General features: G+C 50.3%; 1 long non-coding RNA gene across 4 annotated transcripts; it reads right to left on the bottom strand.

Moving 5' to 3' along the window:
* Window positions 1-4420: 4420 nt before the first annotated feature.
* LOC124229439 (uncharacterized) lies at window positions 4421-6593 on the bottom strand. Of its 4 annotated transcripts, XR_006885889.1 has the most exons (4): window positions 6415-6593; window positions 5985-6299; window positions 5122-5296; window positions 4423-4871 (listed from the first exon to the last, which is right to left on the bottom strand). It is a non-coding gene; the product is annotated as an uncharacterized LOC124229439 (long non-coding RNA). The 4 variants fall into 4 exon arrangements; XR_006885888.1 differs by having other exon boundaries at window positions 4421-4871; window positions 5122-6299; window positions 6385-6593; XR_006885890.1 differs by having other exon boundaries at window positions 4421-4871; window positions 5122-6299; window positions 6444-6593.
* Window positions 6594-8378: the final 1785 nt, after the last annotated feature.

Below are 8378 nucleotides of genomic sequence, written 5' to 3'. Positions count from 1 at the left end.
GGTGATTCTTTAAAGAAACACTTTATGTATTTACAGTCACTCCTAATGGCCGAGTTTACTTTTAGATTTATTAATATTAATAGGTTTTTGGCCTGTCAGTTTGTTTGGTATAACTGCTACTGGAAATTTCCCTTTTCCCGCTCTCTTTTAAAACATGAGTAAAAAATTAATATGATAGTTTTAATCATCTCAAATAGGTCATTAAATATCTTTTCAAAGAATCGATAGGTATGTTGAAAAATACATTCATTTTCGCACAAATGCAAAGAACTTAAAAAGGAACAATACAACCCAGTAGTAATTTCTGCTTCAAGGAGACCTCAAACTGACACAGGCAGAGAAGGTCAACATTTTCCAAAACGTGCTTCGAGAGATACTAGTTCCCTGACGTGTCAATGGGGGGAGAGGGGGCACGCTCAGCTGAGAGACCTTTCAGAAGATTAACTCACTCCCCTGGCTCTGTTTCCATGCTCAGCTCACAAATTGCTGCTCATTTGCCTTTCTGTGCTGCTTGCTCCCGGGAAGAGAACGCAGCAGGCAGGTGACACAGCTTTCAGTCAGCTTTACAGCTCAGCTTCTCACCATGAATTCAAATGTCGGCATTCATATTTACGTGGACACACATTTGCGTGTGCTCCTGTATGCATATAGTTGTTTATTTTGCTAGCTAGTTAGTGAATATGATCACAGAAAACATACCAAACTCTTTTTTTCTGCTTTTTCTCCCCAAATCCCCCCAGTACATAGTCGTATATTACTAGTTGTGGGTCCTTCCAGTTGTGGCATGTGGGACGCCGCCTCAGGCCTCAACGTGGCCTGATGAGGGTGCCATGTCCGCGCCCAGCATCCGAACCAGTGAAACCCTGGGCCCCCGAAGTGGAGCACGTGAACTTAACCACTCGGCCACGGGGCCAGCTCCCAAACTCTTAACAGTGCTTTTTTTTGGTGGAGGGGAAGGGGGTGTGCCAACGGATTTCACTTTCAAAGCTATACTTTCTCGAATGTTTGAAATCTTTACAATGGGTATGTTTAACTTTTTAAATCAGAAATATACTATATATGTGTATAAATATATATACGTATGTGTGCACACACATTAATTGTCATATTCAGTTGTAGAATTTAAGCGGTAAAACCCATCTCCCCAAATGTGTTTCTCCAGCCCCCACTTGTCCAGACTAATCCAGTCTCTCCAAGCACAGCCCACCCACCCACCTTAGTGTCTTCAAAACGGCGCGCGTTTGCTTGTGTCCAAAAGACAAGACCTGGCTGGATGCTCTTGCCCGGCTCCTGGAGCTGAGGCTTAGAGCGCCCCCTTGAGGCTTAAGGACTCCGCTGTGCTTCCCAGCTCTGGCGGTTTCACGTGTAACCTGCAAGGTGACTGGTGCCAGAGCTGAAACCTGGACAGCCCCTTGAGACCGTCTTGTCACTGCTGGTGGGGTTGTTCCGCCTGGCAACCTTCAGTGTAAAAATAGTTCCTCTCACTGAAAAATATCAAGGTCATCCTTACTAGACTCTGGACTTCTGCTTGCTCTCAATTCCTCTCCTTCTCTTCCTCCCTCTCTCTCTCTTTCTCTCCACACACACCCAACCAGAGCCCAATACTGCAAGTACACCCCCAAATATAGCCGCACTCTCAGGGGGCTGGCAGAATCAAGTTTCTGCATGAGTAGAATGAAGACCAGACCCCAAGTCAAGATGAACTCACCAGAATAAACACCATCCCATGGGGCTCCGTCTGGGAGCCGGGCGAATTCCCCTACGACACCCTCTCTGTCTCGTTGTGCGTCTTCTTCAAAGTGAAACAAGAACCTGGTCTCCAGGGTGTGATAATGAGCTAACATTTATTGAACACCTAATACATGCCAGGAACTGGTCTCTGCGCTTTATTTTTATGTATTATCTCATTTAAGCCTCACAGCAACCCTCCGAAATACTGTCAGTGCAAATAATCAATAACCAGTCTATAGAAAAGAAAGATGGAGTGACATTTATTGATATTTATTGAGCCAATGCTGAGAACTATCCCAGAAGTGTTCTCTTCCCCAGGGAAGTACGCTCTCTGGGGAACCGTGGTTCACAGCATGGTTATATATTGTTTCAGAACAAAGAATGTACGGCAAGCCTGACAAGAATACAATTTTTTCCCCCAAAGTCTCAAGGAGATGTTTTGCTGCAGTTTAGTACATACATAGCCAGTCAACTTGACCTTGTTTCTCCGAGAAGAAAAACTTATCTTCAAAGAAATACTGCTATTGGTGTCAGAGAAAGGGAGAAAGTCTTTAGTCTATTTATCTGTCTTTAAAGAGGGCATTCTTTGCTCTGCCAAAATGTTTGAAGCAGAGGGGCGGTGCATGTTTGGTGGGTCATAAGTCAGGTTGCTCTGGGAAAAACAAGTTTCAGGCTGAATCAGATTAAAACCAGAACGGCTTCCCCATATACTGCAATATATGAAAACTTATTATTATTTTTATCTGTATGTACTATTCTTCCCCTCATTTTATAGACGAGAAGACTGGAGTTCAGAGAGCTTAAATAACTGGTCCAGGTGACACTACATGAATGCTTAGCTTCTGGCAAGAAAGGGGCATGAAACTCAGATGAGATAATTCTGTTGTAAGCGTTTAACAAGGGCTCTGCGGTCAGCCCCAAGATGGGCTGCCCCCCGCCTTTTGCACTAAGATGAGGGTACTGGAATGGGGAGAGGGCCACGGGCTGTCGCTGCTAGAGGGAAATGTGGTGCGTCATCCAAGAGCATCAATTTTCCTTCCAGGTTTTTTTGGGGAAGTGTTATTTTATGGTACGTTCAATGCATATATTAAGAAGTGTAATGCAAACTTTTTGTATTTTTAAAATACAAAAAGATAAAATAAAACTAAAACCCACCCTGTGGTAAAGGGCCACTCACTGAATCCTCCAGGGAGAGGCTTCCACGCTTTAGAGCACATGCTTGTCACCCACGGGTGGGGCCGGCCCCCTGGGACTGAGGCCTGTGTGGTCCCACCCATCCTTGGTTTAACGCTCTGCTGCTGCCATCTTGAAATTCTTACTAATTTTTAAACGAGGGGCTTTGGTTTCATTTTGCACTGGACACTGCAAATTCTCTGACTGGTCCTGCCTGGAGATCTTGTTAAAATGCAGCTTCTGGTTTGGCACATCTCGGGCAAGGCTAGGCTTCTGCAGTTCTGACAAAGTCCCAGGTAACGCCTGCTGTTGGTCCAAGTACCACACTCTGGGTAGCGAGACCCAGCCTTTTACTCTAGTCTGCAGGTTGTAGCGCTCTACTGGGGAAGTCTGAGAAGGGGTGGGGAAGGAAGGCAGTGAGTCATAGCAGTCGAAATCTTAGTCGTGAAAAGCATAAAGCATAGAGGCCGGCCCCATGGCTGAGTGGTTAAGTTCGCCCCACCGCTGCAGCGGCCCAGGGTTTTGCCGGTTCGGATCCTGGGCGCCGACATGGCGCCGCTCATCAGGCCACGTTGAGGTGGCATCCCACGTACTACAACTAGAAGGGCCCACAACTAAAATATATACAACTATACACTGGAGGATTTGGGGAGAAAAAGCAGAAAGAAAAAAAAAAGATTTGCAACAGTTCTTAGTTCAGGTGCCAATCTTTAAAAAAAAAATAAGAAAAAGAAAAGCATTGGTCTTTACTGCCACTTACTCCATAAAATTCCACAAATTACACATCCTTATGCTCAGTTTTCCCATCTGCAGGTGGGAATGCCAACAATCACCTCAGAGGACAGTTGTGAGGATTAAATGTTTAATCCTTAATGCAATTAAATGCAAAGCATATCACAGTCCAAGTGTTCGACAAATGCTATTTTAATGCTCTAAATGGCAACTTAGCATAAAACCACGATGGAAAAGAAAACATGCAAGAAGTCTCTTTCTTCATGCTACCAACCACCCCCACTTTCCCTTGAACCCAGGACAGTGCTCCTGGAGGAAACAATTGTGTTAAGGAAACATCCTAGGACCTGCTCATTATGCACGGGAACCTGCTTTGCTCACACCATGAGAAGCACGATCAGTAACGAGAGCTGTAAATGCTGTGTGAGCCTGCTAGGGCTGTGTAACAAAGTACCACAAACCAGGGGGCTTGAACAACAGAAATTTATTTCCTTGGTTCTGGAGGCCAGAAGTCCAAGACGGCAGGGTCGGTTTCTCCAAGGCCTCCCTCCTTGGCTGTAAAGGGCCATCATCTCCCTTTCATCTTCCCATGGTCTCCCCTCTGTGAGCGTGTGTGTCCAATGTCCTCTGCTGATAAGGACCCCAGTCAGATTTGATTGGGACCCACTCATATGACCTCATTTTACCTTAATCACATCTTTAAGGCCTCTAACTCCAAATACAGTCACCTTCTGAGGTAGTGTGGGCTGGACTTTAACACTCTGATTTGGGGGGACATAATTCAGAACCTTAGCAGATATGGAGAACAAAACCAAACAGAAATAACATGTCAGTGGGTCCATATGCAACTCATTCTCGATTTCAGCATTCACTGCACTGTATCTGTTTCTGAGCCCCAAGGAACCCGTGACCCGCAAGGGGGTCCTGTCACCCTGAGCCGCCCGCGCCAATAGAAGGAGACTGGGTTTGGACTAGCAGAGCAGAAATTTATTCACTGACCGATGAACGGAGGAGGCAGAGCTCGAGCTCTCAATGCCTTCTCCCCAAGGGCAGGTGAGCAGGGTTCTTATGGGATGGGGAAGCGGGGAGGGGTCACCGGGTCGTGGCTCCGGGCTGGGGCACGTGGGGCATGCGCGAGCTTCCCTTCTTGCACAGGGTGCCCCATCGCCGTCTTGGACCTTCTGGTTTGGACGGGTTCTGCGGTTTGGCCATCGGGCAACGTACTGCCTTGGATCCTGTAAGGAAGCACGACTTAAAACCAAGCGTTAGACATGGAAAGCGTTGTAGGGACTTCCCTGGGTGACGTATCCTTTATTCTCAGGTGAATATTATCCACGGAGACTGAGAAGCTCTTCCATGGCTGGAAGGCAGCACGCGTGAGGGGCCTTCAGTCCGACAGAGCTGGCTTTGAATCTCTGCACTGACCACGAAAAACCTGAGCCTTAGCATTCTTTCCTCTAAAATGAGGGTCACAATGATGCCTACCTCATAGGATTATCGTGAAGATTAAATGAGGCAACAAATGTGTAGCAGATCTTTTCTTCCGTATTCAGCAAAAGGAACCACCGGCAGTTTGGTCTTCAGCGTCTTCCCCACCGCAGCACACTTCTAGTGGGCCTGACATTGAACGGAGCGAAGGCCGCTCCTCGGATGCAGGGCCCTGAGAACTGGAGTCAGGGAGATACACGGAGGTGAATGTGAGCAACCCAGGAAAGGATCCAGCGTAGGAGAAAGGCGACGGATCGGCTCGAATCAAAAGATGTGGAACTTAGGGTCAGCCTGGGCCATGAAGCCAGAAAGGAGCGTAAGACGGGGACTCTGGGTCCTTGAGGTGCTTGATGCTGTAATTGCTTCTGCCTGTCGCCCAAGGCCGGTATAGTTTAAGAACAATCACCCTGGAGGCTCAGCTCGATTAGGAGTGACAAGGGGCCTCTGAACTGAGCACACCCCGGAGGCAGCCCTTCCCTTGAAAACCTGCGGGGGAGGAGCTGGGCCGGTGAACCGAGGCCGGGCTGCTGCAGCGCCCCAAGCAAGGGCCGGGCGGCAGGTCAGCGCGGCGGCCAAGGCCTTGCGAAGCTCGGGAGGAGCTGGGTCCCCTCCGCACGACCTGAGCAGCCTGGCTGCTGCGGACGCGGTCCGCGGGGGAATAAAGAGAGAGCCGGGGCTCGGGCTGTGCGCCCCTCAGGGAGGGTAGCCCCGGGGCACAGGCTGTCCTGAGAACCGCCCCTCCCCTGAAGGAAGTTCTCCTCCGGCAGCTGCGGCTCCCAGAGGAGCAGAGACCCGGCCCAACTCCTGTGCCTCGGCCACTGGCCGCCCTGGGCAGCCGCCGCCGCACCCGGGGCCCTCACCGCGCGCGTCCGCTGAGATGGGACCAAACCCATCTGCCCTTCTGGCCGCAGGACGCACGCCGGGGCTCCCGGCTCCAGGACGCCCGGGGACAGGGGGACGGCAGGTGGGGCACCCCGGCAGGTGGGGCCTCCCGCGGTTGCCAGGTGAGTGTAGCGACGGACAACGTTGTGCCCAGAAAGAGGGCACTCTCTAGCACTTAGGAGCGTCTCTAAGGCACAGTCAGTGCCTTTTAAAAAATGGCAGTTGCAGGGCTGGCCCCCGCCGACCCCGCGGACAGAGGGGACGGCACGGACGGGAGCTCGGGGCTCATCTTTCTGAAAAAAAAAAAAGTAGTTATTATCGTGGGAAAGGTAATTACTAACATAATCTCCCCCCCCTCCCCCGCTGTTTTCTTCGCACAAAGTGGAACGAAGAGGAATTTCTCCCCACCAGCAGAGGAATGAAACTCTACCCTCAACCTTAAAGGTCGAGGACGGGATGGAAAGCCCCGGAGGACCCCTTTCTCCTTCCTGCCAGCTCCTTCTGCCCCTGCCGCCTCCGTGGCAGTCGCCTTCTAGAGCGATAACCGCGGCACCCCAGCTGTGGGAAGGCATGGAAACGCTGCTCGTGCTTCGAGACTCAGGCGAGCCCCCTCCTGGGCGGGGAAGCCTCCTCCCGGGCCGCGAGGCCTCCTCCAGCACCCTCCGCCTCGGAGGAGGGACCTCGCCGTTGCCAGGACGCAGCGGCCCCGGCACCTGCGCCGTCTCCTGGGTCTCTTGGCCCCCAGCGCCTGCATTAGCGCCTGGCACACGGCGCTGCGCTGCGCGTGTCCACTCCAGAACGTCCACCCTGAAAGAGGAGGGTCCCAGCCTGCGCTGAACTGGGGGGCAAAGGGTGGGGGCCGCTCGTCCCAGGAACGGAGTTGAGCCAGAGCGGCCTAAGGGGCACCGGCAACGCAGCCCAGGAGGAGATGGGCGTCCTGTGCTCAGCCAGGAAAGTGTCCCTGGCATGCAGGCTGCCAGCGGGACCAACGGGAGGTAGAAACGCCCTGAGGATGGAAGCGCCGAGGAGACGTGGAGGGCTGGGAGAGGGCGGAGAAGGCGAAATTCCGATCAGTGTGCCGCCCTTGAAATAGGTCAGGACAAGAGATTCCGCGCCGAGACTGGGCGAGGAGAGGCGCAAGTCCTGTTTTTAAGGTCACGGCTGGAGAATGGGGCGAGGGGGCTTGCGGAACTGCACAGCGAAGACGCACACGTCCGCGCACAGCTCCTCTCCACCGACTCAGGGAGGCAGCAAAGGAACGCGTCCAGAATGGATGCCTTGTAATCACACTTTTGACCTTTTAAACTGCTAAATTGCAGACATCATTCCGTTTAAAAGCAATATGGAGTGATAGCCAAGCAGACCTGGGTTCAGATCCCAGCTCTTCCACCTATTAGCTGAGTGAATTTAGATGACTCACTTCAGGTCTCTGAGCTTCAAAATGTCTTGCAAATGAAGGGTATTAAAGCCTTCCTCAGAGGACTAATGAGGCAAATCTAAGACAATGTATGTAAAGTGCTGAACACAGTGTCTGACACAGGGAGACACACTGCCAGTTCCATCCTTGGGCTGATTCTCTCTTTCCAGGGCCAGACAGAGATGTGTTTCTCAGATGTTTCTTTCTGATCAATCTACACTGCACCAGATCTTAACGTGACTTATTTTTTACATGGGGGTGGGGGGTTGAGTGCTCAATACGATTGCACAACCCAAAATTAGTACAGACACCCTCTTTCAGGGACTGCAGGAGGTCATGTGGGTCTTGCCAGCTTTTGAACTATATTCTTCCCCTTTCTCTCATCTGTCACCTGGTGGATGCAATCTGTGACATTTTATTTTCCTGTTCCTTCACCATTGAGTGATGAGGCAGTAATCATTGCTGCAGGAGCATTTACTCAGCCAAGCTATTTCACCAGCCTTACACCCTCAAATATACTCTTTGTTCTCCAACTGGAAATTGGGCTGTCTTTCATGAACAGAGATGACTCTTCACCTTCAATGGGCAAGTTTTCTTACAATAACAACGGCTTGTGAGCTGTCCACAAACTGTTTCACTTAGGATCTCAGCCTTACTGGTAAGAAACATGATGGGAGAACTGACCAGTAGGCTGGAAATGTGTGCAATTACAATCCAACCTTAGCCGTAAAACTGTCCTGTATCAAAGAATGGAGAGGTGGACATATAGACTGAAATGTCAAGTAAGAAATCTCAAGGATGGCTCTTTTTATATGATAACCATCTTACACAGGGAAGGACGGAGTGGCCTCTATGTCATATCATTAATCTACTCTCATATGTCACCTATCATTTGTCACTCCTCTACAGTAATAACGAGATTCTGTAAACACACTGGAGATAAAAATAAAGCACA

The sequence above is a fragment of the Equus quagga genome, chromosome 17 (assembly GCF_021613505.1).
Source record: "Equus quagga isolate Etosha38 chromosome 17, UCLA_HA_Equagga_1.0, whole genome shotgun sequence".
Taxonomy (NCBI): domain Eukaryota; kingdom Metazoa; phylum Chordata; class Mammalia; order Perissodactyla; family Equidae; genus Equus; species Equus quagga.
This window is presented reverse-complemented; position numbering and strand designations above follow the sequence as displayed.